Below are 22301 nucleotides of genomic sequence, written 5' to 3'. Positions count from 1 at the left end.
GTAAAGTACATTGTACTCAAAAATGATATATATGCTTTTAGTAGATTACTTCATTAACAAAACATGAGCTCACCTAGCAATGCTCCAGTACTGATGTTATCAGTGACCCAGATGTTGCTGTGGAAGCCAGCCCAAACAGCAATGTTTCTTATGCAAAGAGGATAAGGACTCTACTAGTTATAATGAGGTCTCATATTTGGAAGTCAGTAAACTCCCTCCTGCTCTATATCCTGAGGATGGTTTCAACACTTTGTGTATTTGTAAGACATGGAGAATTTTCATATTTTCCAAATAAAAAAGTGCTGCCTGGTATTTATTTATTATAGTGTGAATATTATATATTAATATACTATAATAGGTGAAAAATGGAAAGGAATGGAGCAGGCAGGAAAATAGGGAAAATTAATAAAACAATGGAAGAAGACAAGAGGCATAAAAAAACCTGAAACAGAAAAGGAAAGAAAAAGTAGTAAGGAGAGGGAAAAGCAAAGGAAGAAAACAGTTCTTAGCTTGAAGACGACAAAGAGGACACAGCTTCTTTAGTGCCAGAATGCCACCAGGTTTTCCCTCCCTATTCAAGATCTGTAACACCTCCTCCCACCTCTCAAACACAAGCCAAGGCAGGAAGGCTATAAGGAGAGAGACCAAGTAGAAGAGCATAAAACAGGAACTCCCCCAAAAATGCTAGTTCTGTTGCTAGTTGTCTGTGTGGCTTTCATATATCCAGTCTTTCCATCTGCAAGCTGGAATAACACTATTTAGCTACAGGGCAGGGTCGTGAGGATTTACTAGCTGAGGTTTGTAGAATATTTGCATACTGATACAGTTTTGCTGTGGCTAAGCAACTTTATTATAAAGTTACACAAAATCAGTGAAAGTGGACAGACAGTAGCACAGCGCGATCCTACTTGCAGCTCCATCACAAGAAGTATGGGCAGACAAGGAGATGTACTGAAACGCTCCTCTAAGTTAGCTTTCAGTGTGCATATACAAACAATAACAGAACATCACATTGGATAGGAGGGAGGTCCCACAGTGCAAATCCTCTGAAATACAGACCACCTAGGTGATTTGCAACCAAACAGTCCCATAGATTAATATTAGAACCACAGCTTCAAAGGTCAAACAGACAAGTTTGGGCACATGCATAAACAAAGCTGTGATTTCTGTAAACCAGACACAAGGAGAGAACAGCCACCCTAAACTAGACTGATAAGAGTACTCCATCATAACATGCCACTAAAGATGACACTAATTTTCACTGAATAGTGCTTAAGCCAGTTTATCTTCAGGTAAAAGAAAAGGAGGCAAGTAATCTAATAGATAACAACAAACTCCATCACCATTTCAAATGAGCATCTGGTTACTAATGTTGAAAGCCACACTCTTCTCATGCCTCTGATCTCTCTCTCCATCAGCTAATCTTTACAACATATGAAAAATGAGCCAGTCGCAAGGAACAGCTGATACAGAGAGAATCAAATAACAAACAGTGCATGTGCTGAGAGCTGATGTACCTAGACTTACCAGTCTGAAAAAGATAATACAGAATGCTTTTAATTATATCATCAAAGCAACAGAGAAGGTACTAGAAGGGGCCAGCTGCAGATGGTTAAGTGTTAATGAATGCTGGGTTGGGTAGTTTATCAAAAGAAAATGACTGGATATATATCCGAGAGGATCACTATAGAGATGAAAGTTGTAACAGCCATTGTTGGAGCTCTTTAATAAGCTAGGAATGTCAAATGTGAACCCTTCCTCCGAATCATACCAATTACTAAATGAACTTTGGTTAAAACTAGCAAATGTAATCAAGCACAAGTCATTAAAACACATGGTAAAACTCCCATTGGCTCTACCATTATAGTGGTTATTATTGTGTGTGTTTACATGCAAGGGAAGGGGCTGCTCCTAGTTGCAACCTCTGTGTGTTACGCTAAGTGATGGCAGATTTTAGCCCTAATGATGAGGCATGGAGGGCTCCCTGGCAGAGAGCTGACACTGAGGAGGCTCAGAGATCTGCTGAGGAGGCAGGGAGAGATCAACAATTAAAAGAGCAATTTTCAAGAATGTTAAAATTTAATGTGTAAAATCAGCTTTTATTAGCACATAATGCCACAAAATCCTGACACGGGATGAGAATACATAAAGGTCTGCAAGAGTCCTTGAAGAGCTTGGTGCATGTAATTCCTCACACGCCATTGTGAAATAATAAGCAGTACTAACAGGATTGATGCATGCTTCATACATGGCGTTACTTTGAAAGGGGAGCCCTGAGCTTTTTCTTCGTGATAACCTCCCTCAGGATTTCCTCCCTCGGGGAAGTCAACCACTGATAGAGCAAACTTCCCCTGTTTAAAGGCAAAAAGACGGTCAATTGTTTCAACTGTAAACTAATTAAGGGAGATTAACGCCAAGAGCTGGAGGTTCAAACCGGCCCTGCGCTCCCACTGACAATGTGATAATGCCAGGCTGGGGTCAAAATCATAAATCTGAAGGGAGCACACACAATGCTTAAAGCCAAAAAGCTTCTACTAAGCATGGGATATTGCCACATTAACCTCACCACCTCCCAAATAAACTAGCTGAGAAAGAGAAATCCCATGGCCTCCTTCCCTTTAACTTCACACAGCTGCTGACGGAAAATACGAGGGTCTTTAAATAAGCTCAAAGACCTGAGGCTATCTGTACTCTAATCTGAGCACTGACACATTGAAAAACCAATCATAACTACAATGACTAATCTGGCTTCTGAACTGATGTGTGAATCATGTCCGCCCTCAACTTTGGAATATTAGTTCATCGTCCCCCCATCCCCATTACTTCTAAAAAAATAAAAAATAAAAGCACAGTAAGTACAAACTATGCATTCCACACACTTATTTTCTAATTAAATCACACATAGCTCATATAGTCTGTACAGCTAGTATACCACGTTCTCCATATGTACTGTGTTCTTACATGAAGAAGTGTACAATCTAATCCAATGCACAGTGCTGACCCTTGATTGTCTGCATGGTGGCGGTGTTCGTGTTGACATACAACCAGTATACAGATCAACATTAAAAGAAGTCTTATAGCAAAAGCTGCCAGACCACCTTTAATGTTTCAAGCATTCCTACTTTTAAAGAAAAAAAAACCCTCTAAATCACATTGCTCATTTACGGGACAGCTCTTGGCTGTAAACTCACTAATAATGAAAGACCACTGTTATGTTGGCTCTTCAAAATCCCAGACACCTTATGACCTTAATTTTACGCAGTGCTTTTGGCCAAAAAGATCCCAAAGCACTTAGCAAAATGAATATCCCTACTGTATCCAAGGCCCACTTTGCCCACCAGTGAAATGCTGCCACCTCTGGGCTGAAGAGCAGTAGCTGTAGACAGTGCACGGCCCAACTTCGACTGTTTCTGGGCCATCCCGCAAGATTTTGCTAAGTCACTCATTTTCTGCTAGATTTTAACAGAGAAATGAATAAAGGTTAATTAGATGGTGCAATATCTCGAGTGGCAAAACTGGTTCTGCTCACGGTATGAGGAACAATACTTCAGCAGCATAAGAGGAGAAAGGGGCACTGGCAGAAATGCACTTCCCCAAGATGGTCCTGAAGAAGGCATAGGCTACTACTACTTGTGTTACAAAATGTGCCACAGGCCCCATGATCCTGTCCTCCATTTCCAAGCTCAGAGGCACTCCAGGCTCTCCCTGTTTCTCCTCCTCCAATTCTGTGACAATCATAGACAAAAGTGAAAGACACACTTTGGTCCCTTGAAGATCTGGAATGAGAAGATATGCCACATTCACAGCTTAACTCTAAAATTAGATGCCCAGTCAACTGCCAGGAGAGGTGTTTGATAGCTACCTACAGAGAATACAGTATTCCATCCTTTGGCTGTTACTTCTAAAGACACACTGCATCAGAAGTGGGATGCACTTTTAGAATCAAAAACTTACTGATCTAATGAGCTAAACTGCTTGAAAAATCTTCTGAATAATAAATATTTAAAATTTTCACTGCATGTCTTTGTTTGTTTTACATTTCTAATACACTCATACAACATAACAAAAATTATGAACCTGTTCTGACAAAAATATGTGGGAAACTTTTTGGTAAAGGAACTTTCTTTCACTGACAGCCAAAGATGACATGACTTTAGCAAAAAGAATATAGGCTAGTACTCAATACACAGAATTAATATTTGTTTCAGGTCAAGAGCAGTTTATAATGATCCATTGTAAGCTCCTGTAGAAATCAGTCGTTATCTTGACTGTTGCTTTAACATTAGTATCTCCCTGACTTCGAAGCTGAATAGCTAGAGGTTCTGATGGCTGTGCTGCCAACTCATCCCATGACCTTATACAAATTGTTTTTCTTTCCCCTGCTTCAGTTTCCCCATATATATAAAAAAGAGAATAGTAGTAATTCTTTAGTTGTGCCCAAATCAGAGGAACACATCCTGGCAGATGCACAACTGTGTTGCTGGCTACATGTGCATCCCTAGGAGCACGCTGGACATAGCTGCTGGGGAAGGCATTTCTCTACACTTGGATCTAAGCTCTTCCCTGCCATACCAACTACAACTATATAATCTAAGAGCTATAGGAATTAACGCCAGAACCAGGGCTCCCACAACCACCCTGCCTTTTTTCTCTTTTTCTGCTCTCCACTGAAATACACAGCTCATGTAAATCTTATACAGTAGATGCTTTTCTGCTAGATGCAACTCTGCCAGAGCACCCCAAGTTGCCATGCAGAAACTGGGAAAGCAACAGACCAAAATGATGAGTACAGAGTTGAGTATGAACAAAATATACTGTAAAAGAGGGAGGGAACTGCAGGAGAGACATTATTAATAGGTTTTACCCTTGAGCTCTGGCAGCTACTTGTTCTATACACAGAGGAAAAGAATTAATCAAGCCTTGCACGTAAAAGTTCTTTCTATAGTTTGCCAAAATATTTAAAGTAGTATATACAAAGTGTAAGCTTTATTATTATATGCATTCAATGTAATCATCTTATGCTACAGTCAAGGCCAGGATGACAATAAAATAGTTTATTGTGCACTGTAACTGATTCAGTTCCAACGGAACAGGACATGGCTTAGTCACTTTGGTAAAGATCTGGTATCTGAGCTTATTTGTCTTATGTTGGGCTAAACTATGATTTAAGAGATTTAACCAAGCTTTGGGAAATGCTTTCTTTGTTAAACAAAGAGAAAAAGCTAAAAGTCTGCACCTGGTAAGCTTAATAATTTCCAAATTTCAGCTCATTTTGCTTCCCGCTTAATGGAAATTCACGTTAGTAAATAACGGTTCCCTAAAATCACAGGAGCTGAAAGGATGACAGCACATAAGAAGAACAAGCTTTAAGCAAACAGCTGAAGCTAGAGAATAGTACAGATGCTACTGAAGAACAGCAGCTCCTGCTGATCCCTCCTACGCCAGTTCCCAAAGGGCTAAGCCGTAGACATATGATATATTTTCTTAAATCAAATAATTACAGTAAATGCATGGGAAACAGTGAAACTAAATACTGGGTCAAACTGTAGGTCACTAGCAATATATAGCTTAAACACAGCAAGGCTGCCACAATTTTTTATGTCACTTGCCTAGACTCAAAGACAAACAATACAGTACCCAGAACAGTGCAACTCACTGGTTAGAGCCTTGCTGAGTAAGGCTCAAAAGACGCTCTGTACCTTCCAGGTGAGGCAGATTTTACTAGTGACTAGAATTTATAATCTGCAATGTACAAAACTCAGAGATTTAAGGTCATTGTTTACCTTCAGACTATTGAAACATAGTCAAAAAGAACCCCTCACCCCATCCTACCCCCAACTGCCAAGTAAAATCAGAAGCGAATAAAACAAGGTGAAGAAAAGCATTTCCCTTTCACATTGCAGTGCCCAGAAGCAGGACAAACTATAGCTGCCACACATACCTTTAGACTTCCCTTTGTGAAAAGCTTTCCGGGTATCTTATGAAAGCCACCTTCTGCACCATCAGTTTATCAGAACTGAAAAATCCCTCTTGCAACCTGTTACTGTGCACAGGCTCTACCTGATCACTCATTTTTCTCTTGTAGGATCTTCAACTGAAAAGCAAATGGGCTCCTCCGACGGAAGGTGCATGTTCCTGAGTCTTTGTTTAGAAGATACATGCATTCAGACCAGCACATTTGTAATAGTCAGCCAGCATTCTCCATTTAAAATACAAACTAAAAGGCAATGCATGCAAACTCCATTGCGTTATATTTCTATCTCTTTCTACAGTTAAATTTCCTGGAACCCAAGAACAATATGACAAGAGACTGACAGTAAGCTATTAGGGTTAAGAGGAAGAACAGACAGAGAGAACAAGATGGACAGACAAGAAAAGAGCACATCCAATTTTTACACCTTAAGTATTATTCAGCAACTCATGTTTTGTGTTAGACAGACAAAGCAGTGTCTGGCTCCCCCCAGTACTTAGAGTCTAGAAAGCAAGAGAGACGACATGAGCTTTGAATGCAAAGAAGTGAAAAATTCAAGTGTTGTGTTTTAAATTACTGAAAACTACCTAAATCCAGCCCATGTAGGATGTCCTCTGCAGTAAATCTGGCAAAACTCATTTCCGTCATCTACAGTAAGTGAATTATTCTTCCCTCCTGCTCCTTGAGGTTCTGTAGCTTCCTAGGCTGATGCTTTGACCTGTGTTTCCTTTTGATTTCCCCCTGGAACCTACTGCTTCTGTCTTACTTTTGATTCATTTTACAGTCCTACCTATTCACTTCTCAACTCCACTTTATACATGAACATTTTAGCATTTGGTAACACAGTAAGTAGACTTCATCCTGACAAGATCTTAACAGACAACTATAAACGTTAAATACTTAATGAGAACAGCTTCATCTCAGCCAGAAATTAAAAGAAAGTGGGTACAGAACTAGACTCTGCTACCAATGCAGAAGGAGCCTGGCTGTGGTGGCCAGGACACAGACTGGTCCACATAAAAGAAAAATACTTTTTAGAGAAAACTACAGTAAGATATGAGCAACTAGATGTGATGAATGCTGCTTCCCTACAGAAAAACAGAGGGGTTTCCTGGCTTGAGTAAACCAAAACAGTGACTCAGTCAATGTATTCAGACACATCTATGGATACACGCTAGTCTGGATTTAGGACAACATCAACCCTGAGACATGAGATTTCTGAACACAGACAGCCATCAGGACTAGGGAAAACTCCAGTAGCAGAATATAGGTAATTTCTGCAGTGAAGAAATCCCCTGAGCAATATGAACATCACTAAAGAAACACTAGGACATTTGCATTTCTTTCTAGTATCAAATGAAATTATACTATTTAATCCATCAACTAATATTTTGACAGTCAAATAAGAACTTCATTAAAACAAGGACTTGCAATTAAAAAAATACAGCATTCTTTTTATAGCATGACATCGGAATTTAAAACCAAAGGAAAGTTGAAATCAGATGGAAACTGCAGAGACGCTTGTTCTTTCAACTCTAAAGAACTTTATAAGCAACTATTTTAACAGCTAACTGGCATTTTACAAAACACCATCAGAAATACTGTAGGATAATGAACATGAGCATCAGGAAAAAAAAATAACACAAAAAATCCCCCCCAAAACATCAGCCCACTCGGGAAAATCTATTGTTACCACAAGAAGTGTAAAACATCCATCCAAAGTCCAAATTTACATTTTTTAAACAAGTAATTACAGTGGTTAGAACCACACTGGATTAGTTTCTGGTTAAACTAGATTACTCATGATTTAAAATTTCCAGATTTTTTAATAGCTATAACAGAAGTTGCTGCATCATATTACTTACTATAAGAAAGTAAGCTTACACCTAAAATGCTTTCAGGAGGACGTAAAGTTGGAACACTATAACATTAAACCCCAGCTGAACATAAACATAAATATACACCATATGCTAAGGACAGGGTTGGATTTCTAAAACCTTTCTCATCTTTCACCAATTAACAGGATCTGAATAACAGCTTAAGGCTGGCAGGAGGACATTTTCTTCCCTTTTGCACAGTGATCACAGTGACAATTAGAATAGTGGACAGAAGAAAATCCTGGCAAATTCAATGCAGTGAGCCAGTGTTTTGAGCAGTAAGTTAGCTTCCTTCTCCTGGATGGCTACTGTTCAGTGAGAAACTTTGTGCAAGGAAGAGCATCGTTCGTTCTGCGTACTCCCAGCATGTGCTAGCTAGCACGCTTTACACAGAAGGTGGGTTGTGAGGGAACTGCCTTTGTGATAAATACAAAAGAACAGTCATTGTTCATTTTAAAAAAACACCTTTGAAGGAAGAGTTGTCCTGACAGCTAATAAGATACAGCTCATCAGTGCTTTTTCGCAATTTAAATACTGCTTCTTTTTTTGGTTTTTAAGCTGCAATTGCAAAGCCCAGTTTTTGGCTAAAACTAGCATCTTATGGCTGTGATAAGGGGATACTGGTACACTAGTTGTTTGGAGACAGCTTGGTTTCAGCAATGAAATAGATAGGAGAAATGTTATTAATCTAAACTTTAATGGTCTCTAATAAGGAAAGCAGTAGTTCAGAACCATTTTCACTGCTGAACCATTTTCAAGCTGTGATTGAAAAGAAAAAGGAGAAGACAACAACTGAGCCCTCTACAGAGCATGCCATTTGTGGTAGTGATTTAGACATCGCTGGCTAGATGCAGTAAACCGGCCATGGCAAATTAGAGAATTCAGATTCTTCTATAATTTGCTTTTAGAGCAATCCTCTCTAAAAAGACCAGAGTGGCAACAAAGCCAATCCTTCTCCTTTACAAGGCAAAACTCATGGTAGGACAATTTTCTCATCTTGAAACACTTAGCACAACAAAAAGAAAATGTGTATTGGATGACCCAAAAATTATCTTTTACAATTTTATGACAACCTCAGATACTACTAAAACAAAACATCTCATATTCCCTTCTTGCTTGGAAGAGATTGGACTATTCCCTGCCTGTGGTTGTGGACTGCTTCAGTATCATCCAACTGCATAAATGAAGCTAGTGTCAAAATTAAGCTTTAAATGGCTTGAGGTTTATATGGAATTAAAGAAGGAAAAATTAAATTTGAAACTCTGCTTGTTTACTAGGACTAATTAAATATGCCAGATTTCTGGGCAAGCTTCCTAGCCTGTGGCTACTACGTTACTGGCTTGTAAAACAGTCAACAAGTACATGAGTACAAAGCACAAATACAATAAGAGAGATTCATGTACAGTCCTGCCCTTAGCTTGTAAAGAAAAAATGTATTAGGAACAATCTGTAACTATAAAGACCTGTGCTAACTCTCCAGGCTGTATCAGTAGTATAAAAAGGCCCAAGTCTACAATGGTTGCTTTTGCAGAGAACAGTATTAAATCGAAGAGAGTTAAGAAGCAATGAGTAAGAAAACAAAATGAACAGGAAGCTTTAAAAGACTAGTGTTATGCTTGCTTCTAAAAAATCTCACGCTTCTGACTCAGCTCCCAATATATTTCACTATTAAAAATAAACAGGAGTTGTGGCACTTCAACATGAGACATGGGCCTGATTATTCTAACCAGGGAAGCTGCACTGCTAACAAAAAGGAGATTTTATATTTCATAGGAATTCACTAGAAGATAGGTTTACTTCAAAGAGCTGGAATATCAGGTTTAATGCAAGCAAGGACCATATCCATAATCATATAAGAGTTTAGAACCTAAATACGTTAACACAGGTACTGTCTTTTTATTCTGCATTTTAAAGGAACTAGCTCAATGTGTTCACAGTCTGTGAGGAAACTATAAACTAAGAAAGAACAAACTAAACCCAACTTCAGCTTAAACAGAGCCTCTGGATATTGCTCATCTCAGCACGCAAGTGAAAGGAAACAACAAAAAAACAGCTGTACCTGTATCATCCACAGGTAGGTAGGGCAGGAGAAAGAGGGACAGTAAGATCCCACGGCCTAAATACTTTCTTTGTCTGTCTGTCTTTCAGGAAAAGCTTCCCATTTACTTTCAGTGGCTTAAGCAGCAATTTCTACAAAAGTGGCAAACAATTCTCAAAGAAGAAACTCTTGAAAGCAATTCTGTGGCCTTGACAGCTTCAAAATGAACAACCTTTTACAGTTACTCTGAAATTAATGTGTGTTTCCACTGTACAGTAGCACTGCTCAGCTTTAAGGAAACCAGGAATTATGCTTCAATAAAAATCCAGCCACACAAATATTCTGCTATAAAAATAAAAGCATAAACATATAACTCTCCAACTCCCAGAATCACATACATGAGGCAAAGGGAAACGATATAAAAATAACTAGGTTTTTGTTTATATCTGAGATTTACAAGAGTAATTCCAGAAACAAAGTTCTTCTACACAGGCACTGATTTAATTAGCCTGAATAGCACGCTTTATTTGTATTCAGACCTCTGACGTACATTGATGAAAAGAAACAAATACACAACAGACACACACATAAGATCGTTTGCTACACTTACATGCCCAGGTGCAGACAAGAGCACTCAAGCACTCCCATGAGCTCTTCCCTACCCGCAAATGATACTTTTTCCATGTATACAAACTAAGTATGCTTTCAATTAAAAATGTGCCTGGATCAATTGGATCATATATTCTTGCAAACCAGCCAAAAATCAAATACAAATTAAAATCCAGAAGAATTTTCTGGAAGTACAAACCATACAGTACAACATTTCCATTTCTAGTTAAAAAAAAAAGATAACCTCTCCTTTCAAACCAAAGCTAGAAGTGACCCAGCAGTGAGTAAAAAAAAAAAAAAAAAAAAAAAAAAAAAAAGCTACTATTCAGCAACGAAGTAGCTACATTAATAAAAGATACTCAGAAAACATAGATAAATATAACTGGTAAAAATCTCAGCAAGCAAGCACAAAAATGATCAAGTAACAGCAAAACATTTGCTTCATACATTCTGGTAACATTTAACCTCAATTGATCATTTTTATATTAAGACCTATTTTGGGTCTTATTATCCAAGCTGATTACAAAGTTCCCTCTTTACAGACACTAGCAGGGGACCCACTACTGCCACTGTTAGTGTCCTGAAAGGGGTTATTTAAGGTAATGAACAAGACTGCAAAGAACGGGTTCTCGTACACTTATTTCCCTGTACTTGGATCCATATTGGCACAAATTTTGTCTAGCTGTTCTTCCTCATATTAGATTTAGAAGCCCAAACACCCCAGAATTTTCAGAATGAATATTAACCTTAAGCGTAAATAAGAAAATACTATCTACTTCTAGAGACAAACCAGCCAGTGACTACCTGCGAGCAATGCTTTCGAGGTTCAGTAATTTCCTTCCTTGTATAACTTCATCTAACTCTCCATACCAATGCTCTACCCAGCCTGCAGCAAGCGGTTTTGACCGGTGAACTCGCCCTTTGCAATCAGTTCAGCCTTTGCAGAGATGCGGCCCCGTCATCTTTCACCTGCATGCACTGAGGTTATCCTCGACTATCACACACGTGCAAGCACACTTTTGGCTGTAGCCTCACATTGCTAGCACCTTCCCATAAACTCAATTAATTTTAATTGTTTTTACCATGAACAGCTCAATTCAGCTTTCATCTCTCCACCATACAATAACTTTGCAAAATAACTGACCAATGATGAAAATGACTCACCAGCTACACACCAGCATATCTGGAAACCTTTGGAAACAGTAGTGCCCTAAGCCATCTAGGCTCTGGATACTCGTATTGAGAGAGCCAAATTAAAGCTTGGGTTTTGTTACTGACATTGCAAGAAAAGTGGAAGTCAACAGTAGTACAGCAGCCATAAAGCTGATGTAAAAAGATGGAAAACTTCCAAAAGTCCTGAATGGAATCTACGAGTCACCTCCACAGTGGACACAACACATTTTTATTTAGGAAAATTAAGAAGTCAGACAGAAACAGTGTCAACGGGAAATTAGCCTTTAAATTATTTTGCTGCAGCTTGCTGCCTTCATTATGGTGAAAATTATCCTTTATGATTCCAAAACACAGAAACGAAGGAACAGCTAAAATGACAGACTTCTTTCCAGCAGGTTCCTCGGCTGTGCTTCAGCCTTAATGTTGGCATTTCTGTTGTTTGTAGCATTCTTGACATATATGTTCATTATATCCTCATTTATGCACAGGATCTCTATAGGGCCACTATTTAGCAGGGCAGTATCACCTTTTACTTTATTAACACAGTCTGTCATTCAGAAAACATTAACTCCTTCCCTTCATGCATAAAATTTTCACAAGAAAAGCACACACAAGCAGCTGACTTGGCATTCCAAATCATCTCAAAAGACGCTTTAACGCAGAAATTTTTGGCATGCTTTTAAAATGTCTTAGGAGAAATGAAAACAAGTACTCGTGGGAGTGATCACTTTCTAAAGGGAATTAGTTTTCTACTATAAAAAGTAAACTATTTGAAGCAAGAACTATAAAGGATTTTAACTCTTACTTGACATTGACATTCTGGTAGAACTTGAAAGTGCTGACCAGATCTGTACCTACGGGTAACAAAAATGCCAGTCTTCAGAGTTCAAGAACTGTCATCAGATGACTGGGCTGGAAGTGGACAGCAGCAAAACAAACGCTAGGATTAAGAAATATCACCTCTTCTCCTTCATCCCGAATAACAGAGACCTCGGAAAACCTGCACAATACTAGTACTGTTTCTGCACCAAAGCTGGCTCCCGCGGATTCCCCCGGGGAGCTCGGGGGCACGCTCTGAGCCCCAGGAGGGCTCGTTCGCTCGGAGGCTACGCTACGTGCACAGCTATGCCGCTGCCCTGGCACAGCTAACCTGGCCCTGGCAGCAGTACAGCCACCCGCAGGCTAGCTCAGGTGCGGCGCTACAAGCAGTGCCAGCTCAAGCCACTATTCGCAAAACCAGTTCGGGCGTACACAGGGAACCATCTATCTGCAATCTGGACTGTATACCCAGGAGTGGTGGCTCATCAATGTGAAATGAAACATTTTATTTTTCACCGTATGTCCAGTGCTTTTGTACGAAGGACTGCAGAATAACTAACTAAACTGAGAGGAAATTGCAGAGAGTAGAGTGATTATAAGAACAGCAGCATATAACAATATAATAATAAACTACACAGCAATGTATTTAAGTACTACTGGGGTCTGACAGATGCAGAAATGCAAGTGCTGAAAGTAAACGTCTAGATTTAAACGTGGCTATAACTCATACTGTATGCAATGCTACAGCAGCTGCTTTCTGTAGAAGTACTATTCTGATTCTAAATGTAGAAAAGTCAACAGTCAATACCCCGTACTCAGAGCAGCATTTTACATTTACAGCACTGATACAAGCTTTCCTGATTTATGTTCTTATGAGACAGGAAAGTTATATTAGGTTAATTTAAAAATGAAGAAATCAAGAGAAAAAATAGGGGCCACAAAGCCATTTAGAGAAGCACGATCCCTTTTTCATACTTTAACTACAAGACTATCAATGCAAACAGGTAATAGTATATCAATTTACATTTTAATTTACATTCTTTCCAGCATCAGATCACCTAGAGAGCAAGAGAACTCTTCCCCTGAAAAGAGAAAGGTTGCCTACTTCAGTGGTTCTCTATAACAATCAAACAGACTAACATCTCTTCCCCCCACCCAAGAAAATTATAAATTACTAGGAAATAAGGTCAGATAACCTTTCTGAAAAGTCATTTATCCCAGGTATGAGGTTATCCCTGTCACATATAAGACCTCGTAATCTATATAATTTCCTTAGTGTCATAATCTGTCCTTTTCAGTTGGCAAATATTAAGGGCATAGTGAAAACATGTCAAAGTCTAATTTTTCCAAGTCTTTGCCTTCATATAATAAGGCAAATTGGGGGAAAAACAAAAATGCAGAATCTTGCATTCTAGAGCTACATTATCATGACTTGCATCTAAAACACACGATACACTCCTCAGATCTTAAAATATACTATTTTCTCAAGTGGTAAGATACAGAAAAACATACCAGCAAGCAGTAATTAGGCTCAGTGCTCCATCCTCTCAATAACCAGGGGCTACCTTTAACAAAGGAATCTAAGTTGTATAAATCAACGTCTCAATTCAGATTTTGTTTAGGAAGAGTTACGGAAGAGAAACAGAATGTAATCATTTGCTAGCACAGCGGCTCCAGAGGTCTGGGAGTGCGTGTAAGAAGAATGGAGTTGAATGTGGGAAGGGTCCATTATTCTTTCAATAGCGTCTGGTGCTGCAAAATATGTGCTTGCATACTTTCCTACTTGAAAAGCTTAAATCTCCAGTAGCTTCTTGGTCTGGGAAAATGGCAAGCACCCAAATGCTAACCCAGGGATCTAGGAAAAAGATCTACCTGAAGAACAATATTTTTCAAGTGGCCTTAGAAGTGAAAAATGGCTGTAAAGAGAAGTCTCATTCTCAAGAGATTTTATTCCTTCCGTATGGCTGCTGCTCCTCAGGTGCTGTTCCCCACACACATCCCCAGCCCGCTCTAATGCGAGAATGGAGAAAGGGCCTCTCCGAAAATAATCACACTTGCTGAAAGACCTGCCCTGCATAAATATCTCTAACAATAGCACAAACAGAAATCACCTTTCTTCCCCTATACTTTAGTTGAAATTTATGGCACTGCTGGCCATGATTCTGTTATTACTATTCTACCTGGCTAAGATTCAAAATCACAAAAGTGAGAAATTCAGACTTTCAGCAATGCTGTAGCTGATCTGGGTGCTGGGAGTGGAGGGGTGGGGTTAGGAAGCAAAATTAGTAACAATAATATAGAAAAGAGCTCTATAAATAACCAGTGCATTAAAAGTGAACAATTACACATATATATGTATTTATACACATACACACACATTTTATAGATACATGTATATAAATATAAATATCTATTAAGAATAATAAAGCAAAGAAAAAAATCAAAGGGAATACTGTCTCTTGTGCTCTTGCAAATATCATAAGCTGCTCAGAGTATTTACATGCAGAAAAACTAGAAGTTCAGCTTCAACTTGACTTTCACTTGCTTTTTTACTGGTTTGTTTCCAACCCTTGGAGTTTAATTAAAATCCATCAGTCATTTTCAGTCTGAGTGCCTATTCTCTTTAATCTGTATGCATTGACTGACCCACATTTTTCAAACTCCTGAGCTTCCACTAATCTGAAATTAAGAATACTCCTCTCCTCTCTTGTTTTCTGGTGAGTCTTTTTTGTTTGGTTGTTTTTTTTCTTTAAAGAATTTAAAGATGACCAGCTAAAGGAATAACAACAGTTATTGCTGGCCAACCTGCAGGTATGCAGGTACGCAGGTACATGTAAGTTACGTTTAAAATGAGTAATTGTGGAAGGTCTCTGCAATGCCAAATAGCATATGAAGGTCTAATCACCACTTCCTCTTCTTTCCTAGCTGAGTACTTCACATTCAGTGGCTGGAGAAGGAGAGAGTTCTATAAGAAATCTCTTGATGGCTGGATAAGAAATTTAACTATTAGCAGAAGAAATCTACATCTAATCTTCATTAGCTGGAGAAAAGGTATAATCAATTTGAAGAAGAGAAAAAGAGGGATTTAAAGCCAGAGAAAATAAGGGTTGTTTAAAGACAAAATGTAGAGGACATGCTGCTGCTCTTCAGAAGGGATCTCTGCTATTTACTTGATCCACTGGAAGAACTCCCGGGGAGCAAGTCTTCACAAGAGAAAGGGAAGTTTGCTATGCTCTTCATTTCCTGTGTAATTCCAGAAACTGCCAGCACAATGCTGTTTGGGGAGAACCACACAACAGCTATTCAAGAGGGAATTCAACATTGTATTCTTAATGAATGGAAACATTTTGAAAGATATATATTTGCTGGGAATAAAGCAGAATGTGAAATAAGGATCATGAGCACACATACATACCTTTAAGCAGCTAATTGTATATTCTGATTCTTTCCATTAGGGCTTTTGCATTATTCTTAGCTGCGCTAAACACCAAAAAAAAAAATCACTGAGGTTGAAGTTCACAGTAGTCAAGAAGTAAGTGTAATAACTCAGCATTAAAAAATTATGCAACTACAGTTCAATTGATGCCAAGTGTAGCTAATTTTAATAGACAGGCTATCATTTTTATGTATCCCTGTGAGTTAGTGATTTGGGATCTCAATGACCAGGCTGAAGGAAAAGGCTCTTCAAAATCCAGGTTTCTTAGCATGACCTAGATTAATAGTGCTTTGCAAAAATCCCACAGGTATTTCCCTCCAGCCCACTGAAAAAGCTTCTGCTAAACATGATACTAGAGAATAACAATAATAATAAGACAGACAGACAGACAACATGGTAAGGGAACCACAAGAGTAAGCTTTGCTTGGGCTAAGCAATCAGGCCCTCAGCCCCAAGCAGAATTAGGCTTTTTAACTGAAGAGGAACAGTCACATGCCTCATTTCACCCTTACTTTGCTTTAAACCAGGCAGTTTCCTCCCCCCTGTATTCCACATTGGCTGATAAATTCCCCAGCGGCGGGTGTTAACTAACTCTGCATTCCAGTCTGCTCTGCATCATGGAGTCCCACATCCCGCTGATGAGTAACACATGTCTGACATGTGGTAGGGGAGAGCCTGACAGTGTTCACACAAGCAGGGATAACTCCTCTGACCTCTGGTTTTTTTCTCTGTACCATACCGCCTGCACAATAAGGAATCTGTGCCCCTTTATGCCTTAGTGGTCATCCTGAGATCGCCAGGTAAGTCAAAACCCTAATAGTTACATTATACCACATCAAATACATACAATGGCTGAAAACATATGTTCAAAGTAAAATCTTGATTGTTCCGTATCTTTCCCCCAACTAGACTATACAGAGGAACTTCTAGCTCAAACAGGGTAAATATGCCACACCAATAACCAGTGAGGGATACAATTCCCACCTACCTTGTGAATTAAACTAAGCTCATTGCACTGATAAAAAAAAATACAGACACAGTGGCAACTATATGAAAATATTAACACATCTTTTTAAAATGAATAGGCCATTTGTCATCTTTCTGAGCCTTGGTTCCAGTAACAATGAGATCCAGCCTCAGCATTGTCCGGTGTGATGACTCACACGAAGCACTGCATTTACCAAGTCACATGCGCTCAACAGCATCCAAACAATACAGTCATCTCTTCCTCCGTTGAAAACTTCGAAAAGTAGAACAGAATCACGGGCTAAGTGCTGGTCTGAGACCATAGCATTAGGCAGACAAATGACTAATGACAGTCCCTGCAATATACGTTTACCGACGATTATAAACCAAACGCCGAGCCCCGTGCTTTGTGCTTTTAATCTTATGCTTTCTATAAAGTTGGCAAAAAGCTAGTAGTCAAACTAAATCCATTGCCAATAAGTCTTTCTGTGGCTAAATTCAACAAGTGTCTTGTTACTATTTCCAGATTCTAAAAATTCCAGATTTTAAAGATTCATGACTTCTTACCTGTACAGCATCAGGATATGGCATGCCATGGCCTTTATAAATAGGACTCAGATATGTTGTACATTCTTTCAGCCCACCGTTGAATGAATAAAAAATATAGCAACAGCAAAACACAATAAAATTCGGTGGATGCAACAGCATTAAAATCAGCAACAGCAGTACGTTCTTTAAAATATAAAGCTCAATGTCTCAAAACCTGTTTTCACGTTATATTCATATTTGTTGCACAAACATAAAATATAAAAGCAAAGAATTACAAATTCTTTTATATTTGTCTACACCTATTTAAAAACAATACATTATTTAAAAAATATTCTGTCTCCAAAGTGGAAGGCTACAGTCACCCCCAATGCGTTTTCAAAAAAAGCATAACAAACTGAGCAAAGTGTAAACACATAATAAAAAGGCATATGTTCTGAGAAAATTAATTCATTTTGGGTTAGAGCAGTTACTCTTAGTGAACTGAGAACTTCCAAACAGGCAAGTAAGATCTCCAAGGGTATCTTGAGAACATGTAATTCCCAACTCGTGGCTCAAACAACACCTCACAGGCCAACACTCTGTTGCTGAAGTGTTCAGTAAGATCCTCTTTTGTAAAGAAATATGACTAAACTTACATCTATGTTTTCAAAGTGTGGCTACAGCCTGAAAAGTTAGTGTGTAAAAACTGTACCTTCTTATTCAATAGACCTAGTTCCCCTGTTTTGATTCACGGTCAGATCTTACTTTACTGACTTGACTTTACTGACTAAAGTAACTTTTTACAACTTTCTAAATTCTTATTAGTACTGTGAAACCAATTCAGTTGTGGGAAAGGGAACCAGATTCTGTTCTGGCTTGTGCATCTGCAGAAGGATTATTACCTAAATCCACACAAACATCTTCAATTTTTGTGATGGAGGAGCCAGAAAGAATGTGATTTATTTTCTGGATGCTAATTAGAAATTTTATTTTTATTTATGAAAAGAGCAGATCTGAGATAATTGCAAAGACAAGAAGATCCACACATCAATCTCAAGAAGTCACATTTTAGGAAAAAACCCAAACTTTCAACCCCTTTCCACAATATTCCTCAAAAACATCACTCTATGCACAGAAAACCTAATAAAAGCTTGCTAATACTGAAGACTACCAATTTTACCACCGTGGGAACAGCACCAAGTACATTCATTAATAGACAGCTGAGTCCAGCAAAGGAGTTACGGCTCCCTGGACTGCCCCCCAGTTGCTCCTCCTGGTTCCCTATCAGGTTGAGTTATCACATCCCTCCCTCCAGATCTGCCAGGGGCGCTGCTTGTGGGAGCACTCCCTAACGCGCAGGGCAAAAGGAACCACATTATCAAAGTCATGCTGTTTAATCTATTGAAAGTAAACCAACTCATTTTGACACACGTGGCTTATGAAGTATTCGCTCATACATCCAGCTGGGGACTGGATGGACAGCCTGGAGGTGGTAGCCTCCTTCACCAGTACAGCCAGGCCTGGAAGAGGACATCTGTCCAGGATCTAGTTTAGGATGTTTTAAACAGTAGAGCACCTGCCTATATCGGTGTCACTCCCATTCTTTCTCATGGAGCTACTTTTTGAAACAAAAATAAATGAACCACCATAGGAGTGGCAAAGAATTTCCGAGACACCAGTTTCCCAAGGAAGGCAGTTTCAGATGACAGAAATGCTAAGGAAGTTACAGTGCATTTATATATGATCCACTTATTTAAAACAAATTATCAGCAGAAAAAAGGCAACATCCCAAAGCAACAGAAAGGAAATCAAATGCATCAAAGCTATTTCTGAACTCCCATTACCTACCCACTTGGCAACACTGACTTTTAAAATTATAGTATACCAATCGTTTTTACTTTCATGATGCAAGGGGAAAGGGAAGAAAAAGATTCCTCCCCTGCTTTACCCCCCGCCTTTATTTATTAAAATATCGTAAAAACAGATCTGTATTGTTACTTCAAGGTTACTCATTAGTACTCTCTATGTATTTGGAGACGAGGTATTCCTTTCTGTCTAAAATGAATGAGGTAATAAGTAGCTGGGATTGTCGTGGTGATTTATTAACGTATTCTCTAGGAGAAGACCTGCACCTGCATCTGCGCAGATGGAACACCCACGAAGACTTAACTCACCCTTAAACAGCCGACAATATCTTAAAAGGAAACGCTCCAAATTTAGACCTGCTCCAACAGGTGTCTTTTACTGTCTCACTTTGCATGACCATAAATATCAGAGGTGGAGCAAAAACCTCCCTGTCCATTGTAATCACACTTTGAAAACAAATACCTTTGCCCCCCTCTCTCTCGGAAAACAAAAAAGGCAGCTATGGAATTCTCATCATTTCCTCAGTCTTTCATTCCGCCAAACCTTAAGTCAGAGAGATGTCACCGGCAAAACCAGGCTCCAGGGATGAGTATATAACCTTCTTTTCCTTCTCTTCAAAGGGCCCCCGAGTTGGCTCCAAAACTTCCCCAAACTGTATTTCTTTCGTTCTAGTATCTCATCTTGCAGCTATTTGCCAGAGTGAATGACACGCACAGGCTGTTCATGGCTTTTTATAAGCTCTCATTACCCAAACAGGGAACCATTTCCTTGAAAATGCTTTCCCCTGTGGTATTAGTCTCTCTAGGCACTACCAATAAATTTTCCTCCCAGCCCATCTTGGTGCAGTGGTAGACACATTGAAATGTGCCTGAACGGATATATTTGATACTGTTTTGCACTTGTTTACTGGGGGGAGGATGCTACCTGTGGGACTTGTCTGGAGAATGATTAACTGCACAGAAAAAAACAGGCAATTCCAATAGCTGAATGGAAAGCTTTGTCAGATTTGCTTTGGCAATCAAAGGAACAAAATCCAGAATTCTTTTTGTGGTGTAATAAGGAGCACATGTATTTCTCAAAACCAAAACAACTGTTCACAGCTCTCAAACCAAAACAAAAAAACAAATCCTTAAAAGAAGTCCTAACTATACTTTGAAACAGAACAACAGAGAGAAAAATAGATTACACCAGAAATTTATAAATCTCATTAAAATGTTCATTCTGTACCACTTTAGTTATTACAAAATGCCTGAATGAAGAGCAAACAAATATTTAATACTCAACAGGTATTCAGGAGAATGTGCATTTTCCTCTGTCCCTCCCCACCAGCTGCTCTTTCATGGCTGGAAAGTGAAGAGCATGAAATCCAATGATAGGAAGAAGGCAAAGGTCAAGAAAAAGGTTTTTCTTCAAGGATTTAAATTAGCGTTCTACAACTTTGGATGTTTTGTCAACAGAACTTCCCTCCTGTGAGAAGGGGAAGTCAAAGGTCCTTTGAACAGTTTTTTGTATAGGATCTAGATTTTTACCAGTAACAAGAGTCTACACTTTAAAGAGAAGTTCATCTTTCCTTTTCCCACTCCTCCCACCACTCCCTCCCTGTCCCTTCTTCCATCCCTCTCCGTAGAAGTGAGAGGAAAAAGAAAAAAAATCAAAAGGATCCACAGAACAAACCAAGCACGAAAGAATTCTAGAGTTCACGTAACAAGACCACCATAACCTTTCAAAGGGATCATTAAAAGCAAAACAAACAAGAACAACACCCTCAAGATGTCTATTGTATTTTACAAAGGAACAAATGAGTGTACTGGAAATTCTCCTGTAGTGCCACAAAGTCTGTTATTTCATCAAAACAAAGTCCAGAGCAAGAAACAGCAACAGGGTAGCTGAAAGTCAGCCTTCAAGTGATCCATAAGAAAAGCAAGATTGGGCTTGCTCTTTTTTTCTTGCTTTACTCTCATGTATGATGTATAAAAAAACTTCAAAGATGGTTTTAAGTGTTGCTTTCATTTCTCATATGAGAAAGTCAAGGCTTGAGCAGGTCTAGACAACACAGTGGTTAAAACATCATTAGCTGCCAACATTTTGTCTTCCTGGAGCTCCCACAGTTGTTGCTACCCTGGAACTCCCTCTTGCTTGAAAATATTTCATGATTTCCATTTACTATGTTGCTTCCCTAGGAACGTCTCCAAGATGGCAACTGTAAAACACAGAGACCACACTAGCTTCCATGCAGGAGGTTTCAGAGGACAGCAGTGTTAGAGGATCACCCAAGTGAATAATGACCCAGTGCTTCAGCCTGCTGCTTCAAAGTGCCAGGCTGCTTGAGGTCCTTGGAACCTCAGTAAAATACATAAAATAAAATCAAGTCCTTGGCGACTTGTACACACTTAGCAGATCTTCGCTCTTTGTGCTTCTAGTCTATCAACTGAGGCTTTACTTGGAAGCATTTTATATTACATTTGCATATGCAAAACCATCAAAGCCAAGACAGAGAGACATACAGATTTTATCCCATCTGTACATTACCAACACTGCGTTTATCAAATCCCAAACAGTAACACTCCAGAAGATCTGCTGAAGCAATGTGACTAAACAGGTGTTCCTGAAGGCAGACTTTGGTCTGTAGGATAAGGTCTGATTAATTTAGCTATAGGGTAGCAGGAATGAGAATCCTCTGTTTAGATGAACCTGTAAAATCAGAGGTCAACTAAGATCACATGCGTTACAGCATATTCTAAGTTGTTATATTATAGTCACCCGTTTGTGCTATGAGAAAGCCATAAAGACAAGCCTAGCACTAACAGTAGATACAATATTCCTCGCTAGTACAGAAGAGATCTATTATTTTTCATTTGGTCAAAAACACAGCACGCAACAGTACTGAATTTACCACACTGTGCAAATCAGCTGCTGTGCATGCACAGAAGGCATGCCTGCAGCTTGCTTCCTGCCATGCCCAAGAAAATCTGAGGAGAGAGGCAGTAGAAATACCATGGGACAGGCTCTTACCATCAC

General features: G+C 39.1%; 1 protein-coding gene across 1 annotated transcript in view; it reads right to left on the bottom strand.

Annotated features, from left to right (window-relative positions):
- Positions 1-22301, bottom strand: part of EIF2B3 (eukaryotic translation initiation factor 2B subunit gamma) — a 101069-nt gene that overhangs the window by 51895 nt on the left and 26873 nt on the right. The gene's annotated exons all lie outside the window — the stretch shown is intronic.

This window comes from Rhea pennata, chromosome 8 (assembly GCF_028389875.1).
Source record: "Rhea pennata isolate bPtePen1 chromosome 8, bPtePen1.pri, whole genome shotgun sequence".
Lineage (NCBI taxonomy): Eukaryota > Metazoa > Chordata > Aves > Rheiformes > Rheidae > Rhea > Rhea pennata.
Note: the sequence above shows the minus strand (reverse complement) of the source record. Positions and strands in the feature narration are given on the sequence as shown.